The sequence below is a fragment of the Cetorhinus maximus genome, chromosome 6 (assembly GCF_964194155.1).
Source record: "Cetorhinus maximus chromosome 6, sCetMax3.hap1.1, whole genome shotgun sequence".
Lineage (NCBI taxonomy): Eukaryota > Metazoa > Chordata > Chondrichthyes > Lamniformes > Cetorhinidae > Cetorhinus > Cetorhinus maximus.
Window position 1 is genome coordinate 124789765 of NC_135884.1, and position 13400 is coordinate 124803164.

A 13400-nucleotide genomic window follows, 5' to 3' on the forward strand; every position below is an offset into this window, starting at 1 on the left:
AAGCACACTGGAGATATACAAAAGATAGAGTAAGTTAACATCATGGATCATTTATTATCTGCATAATGAATAATGCTGTGGGGATCTGATACCATTTTCTGAGTGTTCCCAAAGGGAGCCTCTGACCTCTGGCAGCGAGTATTGGAAATTCAGATGCATGGTTTGTCTGATAGCCATTTGCACTTGCACTATCCCAGGTGCGCTGGCAGCACAAATATGAAAGTTATCCATAACATATCTGCTTTTCTTTGTTTATTCTTTCATGGGATGTGTGCATCACTAGCAAGGCCAACATTTGTTGCCCATCCCTAATTGCCCTTGTTAAATAAAAAAAAATGCTGGTCTGGCAGCATCTATGGAAAGAGAAACAGAGTTAATGTTTCGAGTCCGTACGATGCTTCTTCATAGCTAAGGAGAGACTGAAATGTGATGGGTTTTGTATTGTAGAAGAGACGGGGTGGAGTAGGTGGAGCAAAGTAGAAGGTCAAGAATAGGCGGGAGCTCAGGAGAGATTTGACAAAGATGTCATGCACACAAGGCAAAGGAAGTGGTGATGATAGTGTTTAAGACTGAGGCAGGTGCTAATAGTGGCATAAAGGTCAAATAGCAGAATGTGTTAATAGCAGAACAATGGCCAGCACTCTGAAAGCAAAACACAACAACAAGTTACAGACTGGCCCTGTGGGGGAAGGGATTGGGAAAAAAATCAAAATGGAGAACAGAGTTCATGGTCTGAAGTTCTTGAATTCAATGTTGAGTCCAGAAGGCTATAAAGTGCCTAATCAGAAGATCAGGTGCTGTTCTTCCAGTTTGCATTGAACTTCACTAGAACATCGCGGCAGGCCAAGGATGGACATGTGGGCAAGAAGAGCAAGATGGTCAATTGAAAAGGCAAGCAACAGGAAGGTCGGGTCATGCTGGCGGGCCGAGCAAAAGTGTTCCGCAAAGTGGAAAGTTTAGTCACCCCAACGTAGAGGAGATCGCATTCTGAGGCGTTTGTGAGCCTAATTGAACTGAGTGGCTTGTTAGGCCATTTCAGAGGGCAGTTAAGAGTCAACCACGTTATTTTAGATCTGGAGTCACGTGTAGACCAGACCAGGTAAGGACAGCAGATTTCCTTCCCTAAAGGGTAGAAGCAAACCAAATGGGCTTTTACAACAATCAATGATAGTTTCATGGTCACCATTCCTGAGACTAGTTTTCCATTCTAGATTTTATTAATTGAGTTTAAATCCCACCAGCTGCCATGTCCATGAAGCATTAGCCTGGGTTTCTGGATTACTTGTCCATTGACATTACCACCATGCTACCATTGCCCCACCTCTGTTCTTGGAGGAACATTGTGGACTGAATAGTTGTGGATGTGCTGCCTATGTCAGTCAGTAACCAGGATGGCACTGCGAGCATTTATTTGAATATACACTTCCAAACCTGGAAATTTAAATAGTTGCATGAAAAATTAGTGAATATAATGATGTGCTCCAACTTTCTAAATTCAATTTGCACTTGGAGAGAGAAGAAAGACCTTTATTTAAGGAAATTAGCAGTATTAATTACCCTCATCACTTAATCCTCATTTTAATTATTGACATTACATTTGTTAAATTATATTTTAGATCTTTTTATGTAATTGGACTGCTCATAATTTCGATGGTGATATAGAATATAAGGAGAGCTCCAATATCATTTTTTTAATTGCCTTGATCTTGAGGAATTGAGCTTGCCACTTCCCGCTTCCCGCAGTCTTTTCATGGGCTTGTGGATGGCAAATTACAGTATTTTGAGACCCTTTTCAGCATGGTGCCCTTTACAGGGGACCGTGAGCAGTGTGTCTCCTCAAACAATCAGATTGAAGAATCATCACTGAGACATGCAGAGTCTAAACCAGGAATTATAAATTAGAATATTTAATGAAATGTAATGTACATGAAGGAAAGTGAGGGAAAGAAAGATGAGGGTAGAGAGAGATAAAAGACAGAAAGAAAAGTTAAAGATAACATTTTATTTTAATTTTCAATTGTTTTTATATATCCAACAATAATTAAATTTTGAAGCAATGAGTCCCCATATGTGTAAAGTTAGATTTTCAGGGCCAGAGATGCTGTTTGATGATAATTAAGACTTATGATGCTGTTAAAAATTCATTTACACCTGAATGCACTTGTCCTAAAATTTTCTGGCATGTTCAGTGAGTAACTAGTGAGTGAGTACAGCAACCTCATGTTATTCACATAATTTGATGCTGAATCTATTGCCGTGATACCAATGTAGCGAAGAAGGGGCAGGGCAACTCAGATAGCAGCTTGCAGATTTCCATGTTTTGCTGCATACATGCAGAAGGCAGAAGTTGCTGACCAATTTACTCCTTAATAATGGTAAACTTTGAAAACTGCTTCATTATTATTACTGCAAAACCCAAGCTATAGTGTCCGGGTGTTGTACAGCAACCACCTCAGACCTATATCAGAGAGCTTTATTTTGTTCAGATAACCAAATTGTACACTATAAGGTTTTTTTATTTTCACAGATTATGAGTTATTTGTTTTAGAAATATGAAATGGAAATCAAAATGTTCTAAATACAATCAAGTTGATTTTAGCTGGTTAAATGCCACTTGAATTATGATTGAGCTAAGTCCTAATAAATGCGTAAATAGTTTGCTGAGGAGCTTCATTCGCTTTCAGATTATGGTTGCATAATGATTTAAATAAACAGATAAAAATAAACAATTCTTGTACTATATCCGATTTATGCGAGTCAAGTTAAGCAGAAAAATAAAGCCACTAATGAACAAAAAGTGAAAAGTAATTTTAAAAAAACCCCAGAGACTTGCAGAGTAAACTATAATCTCCAGGTAAAACTTGACAGGCTTGATCTTTTTTGAATAACTCAGAGTTGGTTATTTATCCAGAAATCCCCCAATTTTATGGCTTCAGCTTGGGATCTCCCAACATTGCATCACTTCAGTTTTCTTATTATAACTTGTTCTTCTCAGTGATCTGAAAGAATAGTGGCTGGAGCTAGGTTAAAGTTGAAACAGGTCACTTGAGATGCCTACTGTAATTGGAGGCAAATAACGGCTGGCAGAACAAAGGTGTGATCATTGGAAAGGTAATACGGAGTCCCAGTTAAGACAGCTACCATCTTAAAATTAGACGCCCAGTGATGGTAACGTATTGCACGGCACAAAAGAAATAATTGAAGAACATCTATGCTTGGATTCTTAAGTATTTTTCAATGTTATGCTTGGATCCTAAATTTTTATATAAATATCATGATTGGATCAGAAATCTAAACAATGGGACTGAATGGGACATGAAATGGCATTCTTTGCTCAGATCAGAATTCTGCCTTTCAAACAATGCCAGAATAGTGTTTTTGCACTTTTTTGTAACTACTTGTTAGCTATTTCACTAATACCTTAAGCACTACTTCCAAATACCTGTGGCTCACAAAAAACATTTGATTTCAAGCCAGTGAAATTATTATTATTAATTATTACTAATTATTTTCTAAAACTCCAGCCAACCGAATGCAAAATGACTTCAATTCAGAAATATAAATATTTTAATGGAGCATATGAGTCAAGGTTTTTAAAACTATGCCATCAGAAAATTTGTTCAATTGACACCAATGTAATTTTTATATCGAATTTCTTAGATACAGCCTGTCAACACTAGAGACACTAATATTTAATTTTAAACAGGTTTTAATTAAAGTTAACACTGGTGAGTGTGCCAGATTGACATCTGGGGCCTGCATATACCAAGACTTGTGCCTGAGATTCTGGTGGCCTGCTGTTGAGCCTCTGACTACTCTAACAAGACCACTAATGTAGCGAGGGTGCGGACTGCTGCACCAGGGTCCCCATTTTCTTCAGGCTTTCAGAGGCCTGGTGCATCTTTGGAAGCCAAGAAGGAAGAGGTGTAGCGGGCTCAGAGTAGGCCTACCTTGTGAATCTAGGTCGGAAAGGAAGGTGATTGATTTTAAAATTTTAATTCGCTTTCATTTGCCCCCTTCCAAAAAGGTCCATGCAGTATGTTCATTTCCGGGAACGGTAGGCTTTCCCAGTGCATGTAAGGTGCTGGTTGGTGCAAGAAAGTATTGGGCTGCACTGTCTGCTAATAGGCAGTGTCTCAAATGCTGTTGCATGATGGGAGGAATAGTCTTGATTCAGGAACAATTAGAGCTTCTATTTGATTAATAATGTATTCAAAAAGATTCAGCAGCACTCCCATCTCTACAGGGGCTCCTAACATATAGGATTTTCACCACTTATTAAAACCTAAACTTCTGTTGCATTGTGGCTGTGTGATATTAATTCCTTGATTCTGCTCAGCAAGGAATTATGGACTTTCCTGAAGTGCTTTGGGTATAGTTCTCTGTTGGACCTTTTCTTTCCAAGTGATATTTTCTTCTTGGTCAATTTATGAGTTCTTCTTAATCCCATGTGAGATGGAGTTCAATTTAATCTCCAATAAACCGTAAATTGAACTAGAAATAGAAATGGACTGTTACTTCTCAGCTTGATCCAGCATTGAATAATTCATGTTACAGTGCTTAGCAGTTTAAAGCCACTGTACATGGTTGTTAAATACAATAAAAACTAATTGTTTGCTGATCCCCAGACTTGACAAAACTCCATCTGATGATTTGCATAAAAACAAGGCAACTTGATTCAGATGTCAAACATGGTTTAATCATTAAAGAAGAAAAATAAGTTAGAAGATCAATTATATGATTTGGTTCTGCCTCATGTATCTCATTTGCAATGAAGCGAATTTCACACCATAATTATTTGGGCAGAAAAAAATTGATTGTGGAGCTGGCTATTTTGAGCCAGCATCAATGAACACCACTAAGTTAAATTCTTCTTGGCTGGCAAGCTATAGATACTGGCTGTTGCATAGTTTGAACTGGAGTATTGGATTCTGATGTAGATGTGTGTGTGGAGCCAGAAGATGTAGGTAGGGTTCTAAATGAATACTTTGTGTTGGTGTTCACAAGTGAGAGGGACGATGTGGGTATGGAAATCAGGCAGAAGGACTGTGGTATAATTAAAGAAATTAACATAGAAAGGGAGGCGGTTCTAAGTGGCCTGGCAAGCTTAAAAGTAGATAAATCTCCATGCCCGGATGAAATGTATCCAAGGCTGTTGAATGAGGCAAGGGAGGAGTAGCAGGGGCACTGGCAATAATTTTCAATACCTCTCTGGCCACAGGAGAGGTGCCAGAGGACTGGAGGACAGCCAAAGTGGTACCGTTATTCAAGAAGGGAGGAAGGGATAAACCAGGGAACTATAGGCCAGTCAATCCAACCTCAGTGGTGGGGAAACTATTGGAAGCAATTCTGAGGGACAGAATTGAACTACACTTGGAGCGGCAGAGATTAATCAAGGACAGTCAGCATGGATTTATTAAGGGGAGGTCATGCCTGACCAACTTGATTGAATTTTTCGAAGAGGTGATCAGGTGTGTAGATGAGGGCAATGCATTTGACGTGGTCTACTTGGACTTCAGCAAGGCTTTTGATAAGGTCCCACATGGGAGACTGATAATGAAGGTAAGAGCCCATGGGATCCAAGGCAATTTTGTAAATTGGATCCAGAATTGGCTGAGTGGCAGGAAGCAGAGGGTGATGGTCGAGGGGTGTTTTTGTGACTGGATGCCTGTGTCCAGTGGGGTTCCACAGGGATCGGTGTTGGGTCCCTTGCTGCTTGTGGTATTTATAAACGATTTAGACTTGAATGTAGGAGGGTTGATCAGTAAGTTTGCGGATGACACGAAAATTGGTGGGGTGGTAAATAGTGAGGAGGATAGCCTTAGATTACAGGAGGATATAGACAGGCTAGTCAGTTGGGCTGATCAGTGGCAAATGGAATTTAATCCAGCTAAGTGTGAGGTGATGCACTTGGGCAGGACAAACAAGGCACGGGAATACACGATGAATGGTAGGATTCTGGGAAGTACCGAGGATCAGAGGGACCTTGGTGTGCATGTCCACCGGTCCCTTAAGGTAGCGGGACAGGAAGATAAGGTGGTTAAGAAGGCATGTGGAACACTTGCCTGTATTAGCCGAGGCATAGAATATAAGAGGAGGGAGGTCATGCTGAACTGTATAAAATGCTGGTTAGGCTACAGTTAGAGTATTGCGTGCAGTTCTAGAATCCGCATTATGGGAAGGATATGATTGCACTAGAGAGAGTGCAGAGGAGATTTATCAGGATGTTGCCTGGGCTGGAGACTTTTAGTTATGAGGAGAGATTGGATAGACTGGGGTTATTTTCCCTGGAACAGAGGAGATTGAGGGGGGACATGATTGAGGGGTATAAAATTCTGAGGGGCACAGATAGGGTAGACAGGAAGGAACTTTTCCCCTTTGTGGAGGGGTCAATAACCAGGGGGGCATAGATTTAAGGTAAGGGGCAATAGGTTTAGAAGGGATGTGAGGAAGAATTTTTTCACCCAGAGGGCAGCGGGAATCTGGAACTGACTGCCTGAAAGGGTGGTAGAGGCAGAAACCCTCATAACATTTAAGAAGTACTTGGATGTGCACTTGCGATGCCATGGCATACAAGGCTATGGGCCTAGTGCTGGAAAATGGGATTAGAATAGTTAGGTACTTGTATTACCGGCGCAGACTCGATGGGCCGAAGGGCCTTTTTCTGTGCAGTAGACCTCTATGACTCTCTCTACTTAATCCTGTACCCTGGTTATGGTAATCTGAGGTGTAATACATATTTTGACACTGAGCAGATTGACCACGTGACTTTGAGACCCAATAGCTGTGTAGCGTGGGCTACCGTGTAAATGTTAGTCTAGAAGCACACATTATGTTAATGCTCTGTTGTTTGTGTAAATAAAGAGTCTGTGCTTCATTTCATATTAGTCTCTGTGTCTGACATATATATTAATCAACTTGCCTGTCGACAGATAAGCGTGCAACCAGTTCGCGAGCAAAGCGACCCATAGTTAAAACATAACAACTGGCGACGAGGCAAAACACCACCAGTGGACAACACCAAGGAAAGCTGCGAAAACTCAACTGTACTGAAGTAGCCGTGTCTGCGAGCTGATTTTAAGTACATTACAATTGTAAACCCTCATCGTAGTCGTCGAAGCTATCGCCCTCCAACGTGCCACAATTTGGCCGCATCGTACCGTTTGACCAGACCACTGACGACTGGTCACATTATGTTGAATGCCTCGCCTTTTTTTCTTTTTGGCCAACGAAATAGCGGGAGAGGAGAAGAGGTGGGCGATCCTCTTGTCGACATGTGGCAGTAAAACGTACGGCCTAACTTATAGTCTATCGGCACCCAACACCCCAGGTTCCAAGAGCTTTGCTGAGTTGGCAAATCTAGTAAAAGGCCATTTCCAACCGAAACCCTCAGTAACAATGCCGCATTTTAAATTCAATTTGAGGTGTTGCACTCCCGGAGAGACAGTCGCTTGCTTTATAAGCAGCCTTATAAGAATTGACAGAGCATTGAGAGTTTGGGACATTGATTAATGACATGTTAAGAGACCGATTCGTGTATGGGATTAACGGAGACGCCATTCAGAAAAAGTTTGCAGTCTGAGACAAATTTGGGTTTTGGCAAAGCCCTGGAGTTGACTCTTGCAATGGAGAGCACAGTCAGGGACTCAGAGGAAATCAAGGGAACACAAAATGGCACCGTTCTTCACATCGGGTGGGAGGCACTGGTTAGAAATGGTGGAGAAGCGCAGCGCTTTGCGAAAAGACGGGAAATAGCTGCCATTAACAGACCAGCAAAAAGCAATGGTAAAAACCACATTTATAATAGCGAAATTGGGTCCAGACAGCCTGTAAACGAACGGCAACTTAAAAGAACCGAGTGCTTCGACTGCCATCTCGATGGGCACATTTTGCAATATTGTAAAGAAAGATTGAGGCCAAAGTTCAAATAAAAAGGCAGAAGTCGTGAAATTTATATAAAGGAGGAGCCAGAAGAAACTGAGTCAGATATACACTCCCTGCACAATTTAAACATGGGTAAAACAGAGCCAATCTACGTGACAGTAGAACTCAACTGAAAGCCCCTTTGAATGGAGGGTGGATACAGGCGCATCCACGACAGTCATAGGAGAACACACGTTTAAGCATCTGAACGGAGGAGGCCATTCACTAAAGCTGGGAAACTCAGATGCCAGACTAAAGACATATACATGTGAGTGAAAGGTATATGCAAGGTTCCAGTACAATATGGGGGCTAATTTACTAACCTACCCCTGATAGTGATAGTAGGGGAGGGTCCAACTGTACTTGGTCGGAACTGGCTTAAGGAAATAAAGTTGGAGTGGACTGAGATTTTCCAACTCAGAATGAAAGATCTACAAGAATTATTACAGAACTATGCCCCTGTATCCAGGGAAGTGCTCAGTAAGATTCAGGGACTACAAGCTGCTCGGGATCCCGGAGCAACCCCCAGATATTTGAAGGCGAGGCCAGTCCCTTATGCTTTACGAGAAAAAGTGGATATTGAATTGGACAGGCTGGAGAGGTTGGGAGTCTTACAACCTGTACAATTTTCTGAATGGGCAGCACCCATAGTTCCAGTACTAAAGCCTGACCAGAGTGTGTGAATATGCAGGGACTACAAGTCGACCGTTAACAAAGTAGCCAGACTTGATAGGCACCCTATACCAAAAATTGATGAATTGTACTCCAAACTGGCAGGGGGAACAGCATATATGAAACTTGACATGAGCTACGCTTATTAGCAAGTCGAGCTGGAAAAGGCCACTTGGGATTTTGTGACTTATCAACACACATAGGGGGTTATACCAGTACACCAGGTTACCCTTCAGAGTCTCATCGGCTTGTGCCATTTTCCAACAGATTACGTAAAATTTGCTCCAAGATCCACTCCATGTGGTGGTTTATCTCAATGATGTCCTAGTAACAGGACTAACTGATGAAGAACACCTAGCTAACTTGGAAGAGGTATTGAAGCGTTTCTCACAAGCCGGAGTACGCTTGAAAAAGAAGAAATGTATCTTCCAAGCAAAAGCAGTGATTTACCTGGGTCATAGGGTCAACTCGCAGAGCCTCACCTAGTAGAAGACAAGGTGAGAGCTATTCGTGAGGCACCAATCCTGAAAAATGCCACAGAAGTCAAGTCCTTCTTGGGGATGGTTAACTACTACGGTCGTTTTCTCCCAAATTTGTCAACAGTACTGGCTCCATTTTACGGGTCACTCAAGAAAAACCACAGGTGGACTTGGCAAGCCCCACCACAACAGGCTTTTATGGCAGCATAGCAGTTACTATGTTCACCGGCCCTATTGGCACATTTCGACCCAAAGAAACAATTGATTTTAACATGTGATGCAATCCCCTTACAGAGTAGGGACAGTACTTTCCCACCGGATGACAGATGGCTCCGAACGGCACATTGGCTATGTTTCAAGGACAATCAAAGAGGCAGAAAGAAGATACTCACAAATAGAAAAAGACAGATTTCCATCGTATTTGGCATTAAGAAATTCCACCAATACACCCATGGTCACCACTTCACCGTGGTATCTGACCACAAGCCACCACTAGACTTGTTTGGGGAAGATAAGGCAATACCCCCTATCGCCTTGGCACGCATCCAAAGGTGGGCACTGATCCTAGCTGCTTTCGAATATACTTTTATCCAAGGCCGGGAAGTCAAATTTGCCAATGCTGACGCGCTGAGCAGATTACCCCTGAAGGACAGCAATGTGAATGTCCCCATCCCTCAAGAACTTGTCTTATTATTACATTTTCTGGATTCATCACCAGGAAGGCCAAATAGATCAGAGAATGGACCAACCGTGAACCAGTTTTGTGTCACGTCAAGGAACAAGCCTTGCAGGGATGGTCTAACGAGCCAAAGTCAGATGAAATGAAGCCCTATTTTAACAGGAGATACGAGCTCACCTGCCAGGTTGGCATCTTACTGTGGGGAGTGAGAGTCATTGTGCCTCCCAGAGGAAGACAACCATTATTGATAGATTTGCATAGCGCTCACCCCAGCATTTCCAGAATGAAAATGTTAGCAAGCAGCTTCTTATGGTGGCCAGGGATGGACACTGAAATCAAAAACATGGTCAAGAGCTGCATGCTGTGCCAAAAGGTGCAGAAATTGTCTCCTTCCACTCCACTGCATCCTTGGGAATGGCCAGGAAAGCCATGGGTCTGCATCCATGTTAACTACATAGGACCTTTTTTGGGCATGATGTTCCTCTTACTTATTGACTCCCACTCCAAATGGATGGATGTATATGAGGTGTGATCACCCACATCAACGGCCTCCTTAGACAGATTGTGTCAGAGTTTCGCAGTACACGGTAATAGTGTCTGACAATGGAACGGCATTCACTAATGGAAAGTTCCAAAGATTTACAACTCTCAATGGCATAACACATGTCAAGACCTCGCCATACCACCCTGCATCCAATGGGTTGGCCAAGAGGGCAATCCAGACCTTCAAGGTCGGAATGAAAGAAACTAGAGGGAGGACTCTATAGCAAAGAAGTTATCATGCTTCCTGATCAGCTACAGAACTACGCCACATACGACCAACGTATTGCCCCCACAGAGTTATTAATGGAGAGACGTCTCAGGACACGGTTAAGTCTTATAAGGCCAAAGGTACGGGGGAGGATAGAGGGAAGTCAGAAGGCCCAGAAAAATGAACAAGATTACCATAGTCATGAAAGCATCTTCACTGTAGGGGAAGCTGTCTTCGCAAAGGAGATGGGCCCAAATAGCTATCAGGTGAAGTCAGTGCAGTGACAGGACCCATGCTCTATCATATATTGGTTGAAGGTCGGATAATCAGGAGACATATAGATCACTTCAGGAAAGGGGAAACAGGTCCACAAGAAAAGGTACGCCAAGCATTCCCATTGGAGTCTACACCACAGGTAGAAGGAACTCCTCTTGCTTTGGAAGTACCTGCAGAACCCATTGAGTCTGAGAGAGCTGAAGAGGCAAAACTTGCAGGTTCCTACTGGGGAGCTTAGTGGACAGATAACTCCTGAGTGGGAGGCCTCAGATAAACCATCTGAAGTCGTAGAACTACGACGGTCGACATGTTTGAGGAAGCCTCCTGAATTTGTAAATAGTTCATTTTTGTAAATAGTTAATATAATGTAAAATGTACTTTCAAGTAAAGGGGAAGGGATGTGGTAATCTGAGGTGTAATACACCTTTAAGAGACTGTGAGCAGATTGACCATTTGACTGTAAGACCCAATAGCTGTGTAGCATGGGCTACCATGTAAATGTTAGTCTAGAGTAGGGTCTGGTTGTAGAAGCACACATCACATTAATGCTCTGTTGTTTGTGTAAATAAATAGGCCGTGCTTCATTTCATCTTGGTACCTGTGTCTGCCATATATTGTAATCGACTCGCCTGTTGACAGATAAGCATGCAACCAGTTCACAAGCAAAGCGACCCATAGTTAAAACATAACACTGCCCTTTCATTTTTTTCAGATGTTTATTCATTTTTGTGGATTCTGCTTCCGCCCTTGTTACTAGGGCATTCCATGTCTAACATCCCTGTATGCTAAATAAACTAAAAATGGATAAATAAAAGATAAGAGAGGTTAAGAGGTTTATTTTTTGACTTCTGCTAATTGCTTTAAAGAGAGATATGTATGAAGATAATAGCTTTAATTCTTTCTTCTAGAAAGCCCTTGTTGCTAAGATTTGGCACTTTCTGAACAAATAAAGCCATTAATATCTGACATCGAGTCTCTCAGGACCATCACAGCCATCTCAAATTTTAGACAAATAAGCTTGTTGTCTGTTTGTGGCTGCCCTTAAAGAGACACAATGTGATGTAGATTAACGGGCTATTTATTTCAAATCTACTTGGATTACAAAACAGTTTGTTGGTTTTCTTGGCTTGAATGTTTTGTGACTGATATCAGGCCTTCATTCATGATTATATTTTGCACAGCTGTGTAAATAAAAAAAATGGAAGGAAAGTATGATTCACTCAAACTAAGACAGAAATATGGCTGAAGAGTACTGCTGAATCTGGAATACCATGAAGACATTAATGGCAGCGTTACTACTAGCTGAGGTCTGACTCAGCTGTGTGATGCTAGGAGAGTTTAAATGCAGTAATTCTAGCACTAGGTCAGGATATGGCACGTCAGATGAGCAATGAATGGTTGCTAATAAAAGAACAAGGGAAGATCCCTATTTACGCACATTCGCGTTCATTCAATAAGACACTGCTGTCATCTGCTGGAGCAAGATCTCTACTACTGCTTCATGAGTTGTATTACCCTCTTATTTATGGATCAGTCCTTATTAACTTGCTAATCATTTATTTATCAGTTGGTCAATCCGGTTCTCTTGAACACTATTTTCATTTCACCCAAGGATGGATTTTGTATCAACAATACTTGAAACTGCCATGAAGAAAATTTAATAAAATTATACATTTTTTGGCAATCTAATATTTGATAATTATCAACATCCTTATCATTTTAAGAATGATATGTAAACTTGGATGGAAGTACTGCGAACGGTATAACCTAGTCCGTAGATTTTGACATAAACATGAACAAATGCTTTTAGCTTTCAGTGGGAAGATGTCCTTGGCGAGAGGTCTGAGGCTTTTGTTTGTTTGGGCCTCATTTACATGGGAATGCTGGGTGGAAAACATTTAGCCAGCATTCAGAAGAAGCTCACCAGTCAGGTCAAGGGGGAATTGGGCAGCTGCTCCACACCAAACCAGAGGTTAGCGGTTAAAAGGGGTAGAAGCAATCACAAAGCAGAACAAAAGGACTCAAAGCGAGCTGGAAGATTTCAGAGGCACAATTTATTTTCTGGGTATCTGTGAATGGCCTGCAGTGATCCCCACGAAGCTGCATACCATGGACCAATGGGCAGTGTCCCAAGAATTGTGCCAGGGCCCTAAGTGTGACATTTCATTCCAATTTGCAACCTTTAACTAAGTGCTCATCTGAAACAAATGGACACTGTGGTCTCCTTTTTCAATGCTGAAAAATGGTGACAGGCAGATCAGGAGATGGAACAGGGCAGTAAAATCTCTAGCAACAATTAACTGCATGTAGGAAGGAGATTGAATGCTTTAAATTGTTCCTGTTCTGGTCCAGAGAGGTTGATTGGCACTGCATTGACAATTATCACGTTGTTAAGCTCTTAGCTACCAGATGTAACTTCCTATGGCATGATTATTGGACAATTAATGAGAAAATCCAGTGTGTTCATAAAAATAATGGGAGGCTTAAGATGCAATGCTGTTTATATGAAGCAATTGGAGTGGCGAAAATCAACCACCATATTTTGGAGATTTGCTGGACGATTTACATATTAATAAGAGGTTGTGTTGTTTACACACCATTACTTTCCCAGCAAAATCCA

At 41.7% G+C, this 13400-nt stretch overlaps 1 protein-coding gene across 6 annotated transcripts in view; it reads left to right on the plus strand.

Moving 5' to 3' along the window:
* The window catches only part of znf469 (zinc finger protein 469), a 1056360-nt gene that overhangs the window by 848056 nt on the left and 194904 nt on the right, over positions 1 to 13400 (plus strand). The gene's annotated exons all lie outside the window — the stretch shown is intronic.